Source organism: Cebus imitator, unplaced genomic scaffold, assembly GCF_001604975.1.
Source record: "Cebus imitator isolate Cc_AM_T3 unplaced genomic scaffold, Cebus_imitator-1.0 Scaffold918, whole genome shotgun sequence".
NCBI lineage: Eukaryota > Metazoa > Chordata > Mammalia > Primates > Cebidae > Cebus > Cebus imitator.
The window spans coordinates 176,127-190,345 of NW_016108233.1; positions in this window are offsets into that span (position 1 = coordinate 176,127).

Consider the following 14,219-nt stretch of genomic DNA (forward strand, 5'->3'; position numbering starts at 1 on the left):
TGATCCTGTTACCGCATCAAGGAACTGACTCGGCGCAAGAAGACAGCTCCGCCTCCCTATGATTTCATCACTGACCATTCAGCACTACTGGCTCACCAGTTCCTCCGATCCACCAAGTTATCCTTAAAAAGGCTGCTCCCCCCTCAAATGCCCGGGGAGATTGATTTGAGTGCTAATAAAACCAGTCTCCTGCATAGCCGGCTCTGTGTGAATTCACGATTGCAATTCCTCTGTCTTGATGAATCAGCTCTGTCTAGGCAGAGAGCAAGGTTAACCCCTTGGGCGGTTACAATATGTGCATGGCAAAGTGATTGTCCTGCTTGGAATCGGAACAAAGGCGGAACAAAGGCAAACTGAGAGTGAGGATTGTTAATGAGCTACCGCCCAAAACCAACCAGGGAAGGACTATTGGTTTAGGCTAGACTGCAAGTGTGACTGTTTAAGACAGGATTCCACCAAAAGTAAGGGAGCCAAGTTATGATCCCATTCAAAATTATGAAGCTGTTCCTCAGTAACCATGCTGTTTCATTTACCTTTTTTTCTTTTTTCTTTTTTTAAAGATGGGGTTTCACCATGATGGCCAGGCTGGTTTTGAACTCCTGACCTCAGGTGATCTACCCACCTCAGCCTCCCAAAGTGCTAGGATTACAGGCGTGAGCCACCGTGCCAGGCTTACAATTTTTTTTTCTTGAGATGGAGTCTCGCTCTGTCGCCAGGCTAGAGTGCAGAGGAGCGATCTCGGCTCACTGCAGCCTCCACCTCCCGTGTTCAAGGATTCTCCTGCCTCAGCCTCTGGAGTAGCTGGGACTACAGGCAAGCGCCACCATGCCCGGCTAAGTTTTGTATATTTAGTCGAGATAGGGTTTCACCATGTTGGCCAGGGTGGTCGTGATCTCTTGACCTCATGATCCGCCGGCCCAACTTCCCAAAGTGCTGGGATTACAGGCGTGAGTGACCGCGCCCAGCCTGTTTCATTTACTTTGATTCATTACCCACTAAAGCAATTTCTGATTAACAATTTGTGGTCAGTTCTAAGTCTAGGCCCATCTTCCACTATAATTAATACAGTGAATTCTAAATTCTAGTTTTACTACTATTTTCTTATAGGTTTTATTTTTGTGAATGTATCTCTCAGGTGCAAGTATCAGAATAAAATCCCTGCTTGAAGCATCCCATCAGTATCACCAGTTTATAACTATTGTATTTGACCGGAGCGTAGAAAGTTACCACAAGACAAAAGTATGCCAGATTGCAGGGTCATTTATTATGCCGGCGACCACAGAGGACTCACGTCTCTCCAACCTGTGGTGCCAAAAGGAGGGTGCCATGATTTTTTATACCCGAAAAACCACCTTGGGAGTGGGGGTGAGGGGCGGGGATGGGGATGATAAGGTTTCGGACATTTCAAGGGCTAGGGGATTCTGTGATTCACCTCCTGGGTGGAGACAAGGGCGGGGGTCTCCGGACATTCCAAGGCCTAGGGGACTTTTGTCATTCTGTTTTTGTTACCTCAGTGGTTTACAGAAGTCAGGATATACATTTGTTTACACATCGTCTGGGTGGTGATAGAAGTCACAGATTTTAGCAGTTACTGATAAGAAAAGGTAAGCAGCTTTACATAGTTTTGAGGAACAAACTGGCAGTTCTATTTACAGAGGCCAAGGACAGTAGTTATTGTAAGGAGAATGGGGCAGCCATTTCAACTTATCTAAAAACAGTTTTGCATTTTATAAAATAGTTTTGCTCCGGTTCTGGCTCTAGGCCAGCACAATATCACATAACAATCAAGGCTCATGGAAACATTGCGGCGGAAGACAGGCTAGGGGAGAATCTCAGGTTCGGAGGACTTTGTTTGGTATGGCATGAATGTGTTCCCCAAAATTAACGCATTGGAAACTTAAGCCCCAGTGCAACAAGATTGGGAGGTGAAGTCTTTCCGGAAATGTTTAAATCATGAGGGCTCTGCTTTCAGGACTGAATTAATGCTGTTATAAAAGGGCTTGTCTGGAGGCAGTGGCGCGGTCCTGTAGTCCCAGCTACACAGGAGGCTGAGGCTGTAGGGTCGATTGAGCCCAGGAGTTCTGGGCTGTAGTGAGCTATTCCCATCGGGTGTCCGCACTAAGTTCGGCATTAATATGGTGACCTCCCCGGAGCGCGGGACCACCAGGTTGCCTAAGGAGGGGTGAACCGGCCCAGGTCGGAAACGGAGCAGGTCAAACCTCCCGTGCTGATCAGTAGTGGGATCGCGCCTGTGAACAGCCACTGCACTCCAGCCTAGGCAACATAGCGAGACCCCATCTCTTAAAAAAAAAAAATAAGAAAAGAAAATAGTTTATTCTTTTTATTGAGACAGGTGGAAGGTGGGAAGGGATTTCTTTCCTAACTATGAGAAGAATGTTGATGAAATTAATATTTTCAAAGCAAAGACAAGCCAAGCCAGTGGAATGACTAAGTGGCTTGGTTGGGCTCGAGGGGGCAATTATGATGCTCTAGGAAGCTTTAAAGCCATCCCCTAGATAATTTTGACTTTTTAAACCATTCGCAGCCCAACAGACCGGTGGCCCTCCGCAGGCAGGACACTAGCGTGCTCACTCATTTCAATCCCCGGCGCCCCATCCAGCGGCTTCCATTAACTTTAAACAACCGTTATAAACGATTCGCAAAATCTACCTGAAAATGAATGGCATCTTTTGATTTGTGTGGGCGAATTTCCACATGATCTTGATGATCTTGGTTTCCTCTCAGCCCTTCACTCTGTCCAAGCATCCGGAGTTCCTGGACCTACACAGAGAAAGGAAACCCATCAATTTAAAGTGACGCTGTCCTAAAGATAGTTCCCTTATCTTCCCTCCGCGTTGCCTTTTCCTTTGGGAGTTTAGCTTTTTTCAGAGATCTCCTACCCTCTCCTTGGGGCCACTTTCTTAGCCACCCCCTTTTTGCCGTGAAGTTGCTGCCTTCTTCTTCACCAGAGCCTTAAGCACTAGTGGAAGGAATCTGAATTCAAGAAACTCCTGGTTATATTGCAATTTCTGGTCTGAATCTTTCTAGTGCCCTACAAGTGACCTGAAAAGAAATCAGTACTCCCCAAAATGAACCTTGGAACTCTCGTGAAGTCTCTGCTAGGTTAACTTCTGTCTGGGAGAGACTGTGAGGTCAAGACAGGTCCAGATGTGCAGGTGGTGACATCTGGGGTCTGGCCCTCACACAGGCCGTGGGGGTAGGAGGGCCAGCACAGAGAAAGGAATGAGAAGAGACAAATTAAGAGTGCAGGGAGGGCCGTAGCAGAAAGCCAGCAAGTCTGGTCACATTCTTGTGCTTCAAAGAAGCATTCCACCCTCGAGCACAGAGCCTGGTGCCCCATTAGCTCTTTCTTCTTGTACCACATAAGCAGGTCATGCTTCAGCTCTTTCCCCAACATCTCACCCTTATTTCTTTTGCAAAAACAACCATAGCTTGTTCTCTATGGTTGAATTCTCTCCAGCCTTTCCATCCACACCTACAGACTATAATAAGACAAAACAAGCAAAGAACTACTGGAATCAAGTTTGTAAGAGTTGAGCCCTGGATGGTCTTAGTGCACCTTATCGGATTGAGGGAGGACAGCCCATCTGCGGCTTCTTGCAGGATATCAGCTCCAGGCATTAAAGTTCGATAAGCTTGAGACACCTCAAAAACCTGTTCCTTTAATTTTGTAATACCCAAGGTAAGGTTTTCATCCCTACCCTTCAAATGGCTGATTGTATTCCATTGATGTTGAGTTTTATTATAGCTATCGGGAGTAACACAAAACTCCAAAATGTTCCAATTAAATTGCATTTGAATTCTAAGCTCTAAGCTTACAATTTGATCTCCCATCCAAACTACAGTTTGATGGAGATTATTAATTTGATTTACACCTTTTTGATTTATTTTCATTTGAGAATTCCATAACTTAGAATTTTTTTTGCCAGTTATCTACAAACTTAAAGGTTTGTACTGAAGAATGTAAGGCCACACCAGCTACTGCTGCAGTGACAGTGGCAGCAATAAGGCCTATTTTAGCAGAAATAAAAGTAATTATCAACTGTTTTACTTGAATAAGAAGCTTTCTAAGAATTTTAGTGACAATTTGAATTGAAGGGGAAGCTTCCCAAGGGCGATTTAGCGACACAGGGATCCAGACTCCTTTTTTGGCCCTCATTAATAGAATGGTTTGATGTTTATTAAATGTTGAATTTACACAAGTAAAAAGACAGCAACTGGGGCAAGTGACAGTTTGGAATATTTTATCAATATTAACTTTTCCCAGACCAGCATGAATAGAGGCTGAACACAACTTTGAATGCAGACGGTTCTGTTGGAAATGAAATAAAGCAAGTACTTTCTCCACCTCCCTGTACTGTGTATATGTTATAGTTCCCCTCCCAGATGTAAAGATGCTCTGGGCAAGTATAATTTCCATAACTTTGAATGCTCACTGCTTATGAGCGGTGATATCATTTTGGAAGTGGGGCTACTATGCCACCACTTGCCCAAATTAAAGGGGCATTAGCCTCTGTTGGGTGTAAGGATTTTGATTTAATTTCCATTGGTTTCATAGTTGATAACAGTGGGGTTACAGGAAGGCCTACCGGTGCAATTTGTTTAAAAAATCCCCCTAGGGACCAATCAATGACGATTCCATAGGAATTATTTTGCAACACCTCAGCCTTACTTCAACAGAGTTTTCCCACTCCCAGACATCAGCATGCTTCTGCCATACCTTATCCTGTTGGCATTCAGGCTTGTTTGGGCGGAACTTGACTGTTCCAGAGTATAGAGATTTATGTTTTCGAGTATGCCCAGAAGCCATATGTAAAGCTGCTCGAGACTTATTTTGTTTTGGAACTAATTTAAGCCATGCCTGTGAACTGGCCTACAACAGCCTTCTACAGAAGGTCCTAAGCTTATAGGGTGATGTAGGGAGCCAGCCCTACATCACCCATGGGTACCCCAAGTTTGGTGGCGACAAAAGAATGAGAAAAATATAAAGAGAGAAGGTGGGACCAGAGGGCCATCACTTTATTACCCTGGAGGTGACAGTGAAGGCCCCAGCTCTGATCATCCACACTATTTATTGATTACAATCACTTTAATCTATAGGGTAGGGGTGGAGTGATGGGGGATGAATCAGTGAGCTGGAACTGAATCAGTGAATTGGAATTGGTGTGTCATCTTAAGGATTGGTAAAGTTTCATGAAACAAGAACATGTGGTTGTCTTGAGCTTATTATTTATGTGCAGCTGATGGAACTCCGGCCTTACAAGGAACCTGCAAGTCTGGCTACGTCATAGTGCCATGAAGGGGTTTTATATCCTTTACCATAAACCAATGTTTATGGTAACAGAGCCGAGGTCACCCTGCACGGAACATGAGGCATGGAGAGGCCTTCCTCCTCAGAGGCCTCCTTCGGCCTGTTTGTTTTTCCTTGTTTATATGTTACTCACAACCAACTTATGTAGGCATCTGTAAGTCCTTTCTCCTTTGTTACTTTTCCCAACATATCCCCCTTTGTTTTTATCTAAAACTGCAATTGCTATCATTATCTGTTCATGGTGTTGGGTCTCTCTTCGAAGTCGGCTCCAACATCTACAGACTAAGAACAAACGGCATAAACAGACACAAACCAACACGAAGTTTGCAATGGTTGACTCACAGAGTTTTTATCCATCTTAATGGGTTAATGTTGGAGAGGCTGTCAGCAACTCCAGCAAGAACATCTGTGCCAGGCAACAAGGTAAGGTGAGCCTGAGATGCAACATAAATTTCCTTTTTTAGTCTAGCTACATCTAACGTTAAATTATCTTCTTTCCCTTGTAAGTGATGTTTAATCATTTCCTAATGGTGTTCAGTAGCGTTGTAAGAACTAGGGGTGATACACAATTCAGAAGTGTTCCAATCACACTGCATGTGCAGACGGTGCTCAAGACTTATGATCACCCATCCAGATGACCATCTGTCACAAATCATTGATTTGATTTGCCAATTTTTGATTTATTTGACTTTGGGAATTCCAAAACTTTGAGGAATTTTTCTGCCAATTATTTACAAAGCTGGCAGTTTGAAGAGGAGAATGCAAAGCAACACCAGCTGCGGCAGCAGTAGCTGTGACAGCTACAAGACCCACGATCACTGCCATGAAAGTAAACATAAATCTTTTTGTTCTGTTCAGAACACCTTTCAGGGCTTCGGTGACAATATGTATAATGGGAGACGCCTGCCAAGGTCTGTGAAGAGACACAGGTATCCAAACTCCTTCCCAAGTTCGGACAAGCAAGATACCCTTTCCTTTTACTTTTGTCCCAACTCCAGGAGTACTCACTGTTTTGGTGATAACCGCTCCTCATAATAAGGCTTTAAATGTCTTGATGGTTTTCACACTGGGTGTTGATTTGAACCTGCGGAGACACAAGCAAATCCCCTCCTCAATGTTACTACATTGTCTGTTTTCCAACTTTTTGTTAATGGGTTTTGCCACCAGATTAATTGCCCTAAATTCTCTTTTTTGGATTCCTTAGGTGGTGTTTAGCCGCTGTTATTTGTTGCTCCCTTGGCAAGCTCAAAAACTTTTTATTTAATAATGCTAAGTTAAATTGTATCTGTGGGGTTCTATATTCCCTGTCCCCCAACCCCCCCTTTTTTTTTTTTTTTTTTTTTTACAAATCTAGGTAAGCAAGTACAGCATCATTTTGGTGAGTTATTTCTTGGAGGTTTCTGGATTTGTACTTGCAGACTACACAAAGAGAAACAGAACAGATTAATAACATAATCATAACGGTAATTATAGATCCTCCAAGTGTTTTTATCCAAATTTTAGGGCTGCCAATTTATTAGTAGTTTCCTTAAGCACCTTGGAACCTGACTAACTCCTTACTCTTACATTTTTCTTAAGGAATTGGGACCCAGAAATGTTTTGGGAAATAGGGTGGAGGTCATTCTTCTGTAACTACTTCCTGCTACAAAGGAGCATTGTGGGCCCTCTGGGTCCTTCCTCCTTGCTTGCTGTCTAAAGGCCTTTCCAGGTGCTGTTTTATTTTAATGTCTAGTTTACAGAAAATTCGATGATAATTTTAACTTTTTTTTTTTTTTTTTTTTTTTTTTTTTTAAATAAGAGGTTTCACCATGTTGGCCAGGCTGGTCTTGAACTCCTGACCTCGGGTGATCCATCCACCTCAGCCTCCCAAAGTGCTAGGATTACAGGCATCAGCCACCACGCCCAGCGATAATTTTAACTTTTAACCAATATATTTACACACAATTTTTTTTTTTTGCAATTAATGTTTCAAAACTTACTTAGGCCTTCAAACCAAAATTCATACAACCTACTTGCATAAATTTTCTTTTATAACATTTTTACAACTTTCACTGACAAACTTAGACATGCCAAACTTGTTTTATAACCTTCCTAAGGATGCAATCTTACACCTTTTTAAATATTTCTTTTTTTTACCCCTTGATGTCTTTCTTGTGTCCTTCTGTGCCTCTCTTTCTCTTTCTTTTCTTACCTCTTTCTCTTTTTCTCTCTTTTTTACACACATCCTCTTTTCATCTTTTGACATACCTTAACCCTTTTTCCAACCTTTTTCTGGCCAGAGCGGGACTTGTCTTGGGCTGCTGGTCCGTTCCCCTGCTGGTGCAGGTGTTGCACCTTTTTGCCCCGCAAGGTTCCCGGCACGTGGCCTTGAACTGTTTTGTTGCTGTTGTTGCCTTTTAAGATGTTAAGCAGATTTTGCAACTTATCAGCTAATTAGGGAATTCTTTTCTACTGAGGAGCAAAGTTAATGGCTCACTTCTAATTGCTCCTTGCTAATTTATGGACTAGCTGTAATTCCTTTCCCTTTAAAGGTTACTGTTTTACTTAATTCAGATTTTAAAGAGCCATATTTAAAGGTCTTACAAATCCTTAAATATTGCTTACATTTTAGCAGAGAGTTACAATTTGGGATGTTACTTGTTTACAAAAAACACACCAAAGTTTACTGTGAGACACATACTGCGGGCAGTTTGTAGGTATCTGAATCTGGCCGCTGCTTGCTGCTTGCAGCTTTCTGCTTGTGCTTTGCTTGTCCTGTTCGCTCTTCTGTCCCCGCAGCAGCTGCTGGCCTTGGGCTGAGGCTGTTCGGCTTGAAGGAGGCTGTGAGAGCAGCAAGTTTCATTTTTGAAATGGCCTGTGATTTCTCTAATGGAGGAATGTCAGGCCGATCTGGCCAATCTTTGATAAAACACTGAGGAGTAGCTGACAGACTCCTTCTTTTTCCTCAGCTCCTTCTTTATGAAGCAATGAAAGACAAAGCAATAGAAGAACAGAGTAAGAAAGCACAGATCTGTTGAAAACAACTGACAGAGCAAGCAACTAGTACTAACTTCCCCTCTTAAGAGCTGCATTCCATTGTTACCCTGGTATACTTCCCGAGCGCCTCTACTTACCCATAGTGCTGATTAGTTTCATCCTCAGGGTTCCTTTGTCTGTAGTTCCTCCACTTTACCACACTCAGGCATGCCTTCCCCAAAATCCTTGAGCCACACGGCTGGGTGCCAAAATGTAGGGAGCCAGCCTTACATCACCCATGGGTACCCCAAGTTCAGTGGCAACAAAGGAATGAGAAAAAGATTAAGAGAGAAAGTGGGACCACGGGGCTATCACTTTATTTATTACCCTGGAGACGACAGTGAAGGCCCCGAGCTCTGATCATCCACACTGTTTATTGATTATAATCACTTTGATCTACAGGATAGGGGCGGAGTGATGGGGGATGAATTAGTGAGCAGCAACTGAATTAGTGAGCCAGAACTGGTGTGTCACCCTAAGGATTGATAACAGGGGAGGTTTGGGAGTTTCACAAAACAAGAACATGTGGTTGTCTTTAGCTTATTATCTATGTGCAGCTCATGGAACTCCGGCCTTACAAGGAGCCTACAAGTCTGGCTATGTCATAGTGCTACGAAGGGGTTTTATGTCCTTGAGCACAATGTTTATGGTAACAGAGCCGAGGTCACCCCGCACGGAACATGAGGCATAGGGAGGCCTTCTGCAGTTTGTTGTTCCTTGTTTATATGTTACTCACAACCAATTTCTGTAGGCATCTGTAAGTCCTTTCTCCTGTGTTGCTTTTCCCAGCAGGAGGATATTTAAAGCGCAATGATACTTTATCCTTTCCTCTTCAGGGTGCCGAGGTTGTCTGTTATCAGTCAGTTCAGGCATCCAGATGCTGTCATTGGCATAACCTCAATAGGAGGGTCCATCCAGCTAACAGCTCCAACTAAAGGAGGGAAAGGGACACACCCCCAATATGTATGATTACGGTTTGCTTCTGCAATAGGGACACTCACCACTGTGGTGATTACTGCTATCACAGCTACCATTAGATTGCTTGAAGTCATTGGCTTCTGCTGTGTTCTTAAATTATCCTTAACCATCTGTGCAAGTTTCTTGATCTGACCCCAGGTCGGGGGACTTGCTTGACGAGCATTGCTGGTTATTTTCTGATTGTTTGATATGTTCATTTGCACCGTCACTTGAATGGGAAGATCATTTTGTTGTCCCCAGAGTTTGAATCCCTTTCTCATGAGGCTTGGCAGGCTCCTGATGGACCTTTAGTATTTTGTAGGCACCCACATGGGTAGTTGATTTTCACCTGGTTGGAAACACAAGCAACCCCTCTCCCCTCTGTGATGTTTCCTTTTTCCCAGTTTTTTTTTTTTGTGTGTGTCTCCACCATATTTTTTGTCCTGCTTTTGTATTAATTTCGTGTTCTGTCAAATGTTGTTCAGCCACTATCACCGATCGATCTTTTGGCACATTTAATAAAGCTAAATGTAATTGCCTGTGTGGTGTTATGTATTATTTACTCTTTTCTCCCCCTTTTTGCTTTTGAATTTGATTTTGTAGAGTACTATCAGCCATTTCCACTATTGCCTGTCCTTGGGAATTATATGGGATTCCTGTAGTGTGTATAATAGTGAATTGTTGAAAAAATGCTATCATTGCTTTACTGCAATACCCAGGGCCATGGTCTGTCTTACTTTTTTCTCGAATTCCCATAACAGCAAAGCAAGATAGTAAATGTCTTTTACAATGAGCTGTTACTTCCCCTGTTTGACACGTAGCCCATATAAAACGTGAAAAGGTATCTACTGTAACATGTACAAAGGACAGCTTTCTGAAAGCACGAACACGGGTGGCGTTCCTTTGCCATGTGGCATTTGCTGACAAGCCTCGGGGCTGACTCCAGGTCCTCGATGTGGTAAATATGAAATTGATGAGTGGGGCAATGTTGTGCTATCTTTTTGGCTTGTTTTCATGACAGCCCGTATCTCTTTTGAAGGCCTGCAGCATTAAGATGGGTTAGATTATAAAAAGACTGTGCATTAGTAAAGACTGTAGAGACAAGCATATTTGATTTTTGCTTAAATTTAGTTAAACGGCCTGGGAGAGTTCTGTGCTCTGATGTGAGTGATTCAACTCCTTGCTGTAAGGAGTTGAATAAAAATTAAGTTGGTCATCTGTTACATTTTGAATTAAAGCACATTCAGTATTTTGACCTGCTTGCACTACATAGGCTGAATTAGAAATTATGTTTACAGGCCGGGTGAGGTGGCTCATGCCTGTAATCCCAGCACTTTGGGAGGCCGAGGCTGGTAGATCACAAGATCAGGAGTTCAAGACCAGCCTGGTCAAGATAATAAAACCTTGTCTCTACTAAAAATACAAAAATTAGCCAGGTGCGGTGGCTTGCGCCTGTAATTCCAGCTACTTGGAAGGCTGAGGCAGAAAATTGCTTGAACCTGGGCAGCAGAAGTTGCAGTGAGCCCAGATTGCCACTGTACTCCAACCTGGGTGATAGAGTGAGACTCTGTCCCCCCACATCAAAAAACAAAAACCCAGAAATTTGCCGGGAACTCTTGTCCAGCAAGAGGATTCCACCCTGAGTGGGGAGTGCGCAGGAAGAAAGGAGACAGAACAGGCAGGGTCAGGAGGATTGAGGAACAATCTTCCACCAACAACTTTATTCCACAGAGACTCAGTTTATATACATTTTCCAAAGAGAAAAACAAGTCATTAAATCACATACCAATCACAATGTATATGACAAGTACACAATTGATAATCCTGCAGGGTAATGATTATTTTGGGAGTATATACAAAGACTTTGTTCCTCCTGACTGCCCTGATCTCCTAAATCACATTGTCCTTCAAGAGTGCACATCCCTCCGGTTATCTTTTAACTAGCTTCTCCTTTTACCTTACCCCATCTCTCAACCTCAAATTCCTTCTTCCTGGAGTCACTGTGTCTGGGCCCAACCACCCATATCGTGCAGCTCAGCTCACCTTGCAAGCCTCACACGGGTGGGTTCCCAAGAGAAATTATGTTTACAGGTTGTTTAAATGCTTGTAAAACCTTAATTACTGTGGTTAACTCAGTTCTTTGTGCTGACAAATAATAAGTTTGCCATTATATTTAGTTTTGGCCCCACAAAAGCAACTTTGCCACTGCTGGAGCAGTTAGTAGACAGTGACAGCCCCTTCTACGGGATATTTTAGAGTGATAGAAGGTAATACCTGTTAAAACCCGCTCTCTGAACAAAGAGATCCCCAAACAGCTTTGTGTGAGCAACATGGCTGTTTATTCACCTGGGCTGAGGCCGAAAAGGGGGTCAGTGAAGGGGGATGGGATAGGAGTTGGTTTTATAGGTTTGGGGTGAACAGTGGAGTTACAGAAGTTAAAGCTTAGGGTAGTTTTTTGCAAGCTGGGAGAAGGTCTTAGGGTGTGGAGTCAGGAGGCTGGGCCAAGGTCAGTTATGAAGTCCAATGCCCTTGTCAACTAAAGTCCGAATTAGAATCAATAAATGTCTGATGGTTCTTCCTTCCAGCTACTTCAGGCTCTCTAATTCCAGAAGGCCCTCCAGAGGTGTGCAGTCAGACCTTCCATTCCTGTCTTTTCATATGAGTAATATAAAGGAAAAAGAAGTGAAGAGTGGAGGGCAGTGGACTATCAGGAAGGCCGGCACGGAAGGGTGATGGGGCGATGCTTCTCAGGGCTTCTTTGAGTGGGATTGGGGGCCGCGTGGAAACCTAAAAATGGAAAAGAACTTAGACTGCTGGGAGACCTCGGGGCAAGGGGTGATATTGCACCCACATTTGCAGCTTGGGCTCCGGGCTCGGGTTCTTGGCCTCCCTTGCCGGAAGAACCAAGCAGGAAGCCTTACCCCCACGGTGAGTGTTCCAGCTCCAAACAAGAGTTCACGGACCCAGAGAGTGAGCAGCAGTGCAGCTTATTGAGCAAGCCAAAGCGAAAGCTTCCACAGCATGGAAGGGTGGAAGGGGCCCGAGAGGCTTGCCGTGATGGTCAGGGCTGCCTGGGCTTCTATCCCCAAGTAATCCTGAGTTGCTGAGTGTTTGTCCCTAGTCCCGTGTGGGGAGGGGGCCTGTGACCACGAGTCACCTAATCTCTCCTCTGAGATGGGGAGTGTTTGTCCCTAGTCCCGTGTGGGGAGGGGGCTTGTGACCACGAGTCACCTAATCTCTCCTCTGAGATGGGGAGTGTTTGTCCCTAGTCCCGTGTGGGGCGGGGGCTTGTGACCACGAGTCACCTAATCTCTCCTCTGAGATGGGGAGTGTTGCCCCAGTCACATAATCTCTCCTGGTGGTTGTTTTCTGGTTTCTGTGTGACTTTGCAGCATTGGAATGTGGTTGAACAGCTACTGACACTTTGAGCACAGCCTCCTGGTATAGTTGAAGTACCCGTGTCCACCCTTCCCATGTTAGGATTTCCAAAGGTTCCCCACTGACCCAAAAGGTTTCATTCCCTCAGTGCCCCCTCTGAAGAGGAAAACCCCACTGCTGCTGGGAAAGGGCAGACAACCGCTCTTCACTACTTCCTGCTGAGTAGGGGCGGAGAAGGGCCCACAGTTGGAGTTTTCCTCCAGAGCGGAGGCTTCCGGGTTGGTGGGTCGATCCAGGGGTTCACGGTAGACGCTGGGGACAGAAGTCATCTGGGGTTCCATTTGCAGGACCATTTGCCATTTTAGGGATTTCATTCTAGAGGAACCAAAGCGGATGAAGAGATTGAAAAGGTATGGGCCAGAGGCTGTGCCAGGATGATTGAGAGGAGGGTCCTGAGAAGGGAGAAGCCAGAGGAGGATTCGTCGTGAGAACCAGGAGGCAGTTTCAGTTCTTTCACCAGCAGGCAGTTGGTTGGCCCTATCCTGAAGCCGCTTAATAACTTCTGGGACTATCCCCGACTTATTAACATAGAAACAACATTCCTCATTTAGAAAAAGGCAGCTCCTCCTTTTTCGGCAGTGAGAAAGTCTAGTGCCCCCCTCTTTTGAAGGACCACAGCTGCTACTGAGTCTACTTGGTCCTGGATTTGAGTAAGTTGGAGGGAGACGTTATCCAGGCTGGCTTTAAATTTTTGGACTGTTAAGGACACTACTAATCTAGGTGTCCCTGTGCCTAACGCGGAAGCAACCCTTAGCCCGGCCAGTAGGGAAGCAGCGTGATTGCCCTTGGCTGAACCTTGGCAAGAAGGGGCACAGCTACTGCTACCTCTGAGGAGTAACTCACGGGGGCCACTGTGTAGGCTAGAGTGAGGTTCTCGTCCAACCGGCAGGAAGGCAAACGTAGGATTTACCACGTGCAAAGACTCCTTGTTGGGCCTTAGTGCACCCTTGCAGCTGAACATTTAGCAGGGATGAGGTTGGTTTGAACTTATTTCTCATTCCCACAATTTAAGTGTGACAGATGGGCTGCCCCTAATGGTTGGCGCAGGATGGAATTTGCCAGGGACATGTTATGGTGTCCCTCTAAGGCCACCCAGTGGTGAGCCGTGTTAAGAAAAACTTGGGCTCCAGAGATCAGAGGAGCAATGGCCTTATTGAGAATTCTGAGGTTCTGCACCAATCTCCATCGTCCGTTAGGGTCTTGTACTCCTAAAATAGGAGTGTTGCAGGGACGATTACATGGCTTTACTAAGCCCTGGGCTTTCAGATTTCTAACAGTTTTTTATAAGCCCTGCTGAGCTTCGGGTCTGAGAGGACACTGCCTTTGGTAGGGAAAAGAAGTAGAATTTCGTTTAATCTGAACAGGAGGGCGTTTTTTCCTTGCCCATATTGGCTTTTTGTTGCTCAGACCTGAGGATCAATTCCCTCCTCGAGTACAGGGCAACAAACAGGTGTTTCCACTCCTATATTTATATGTA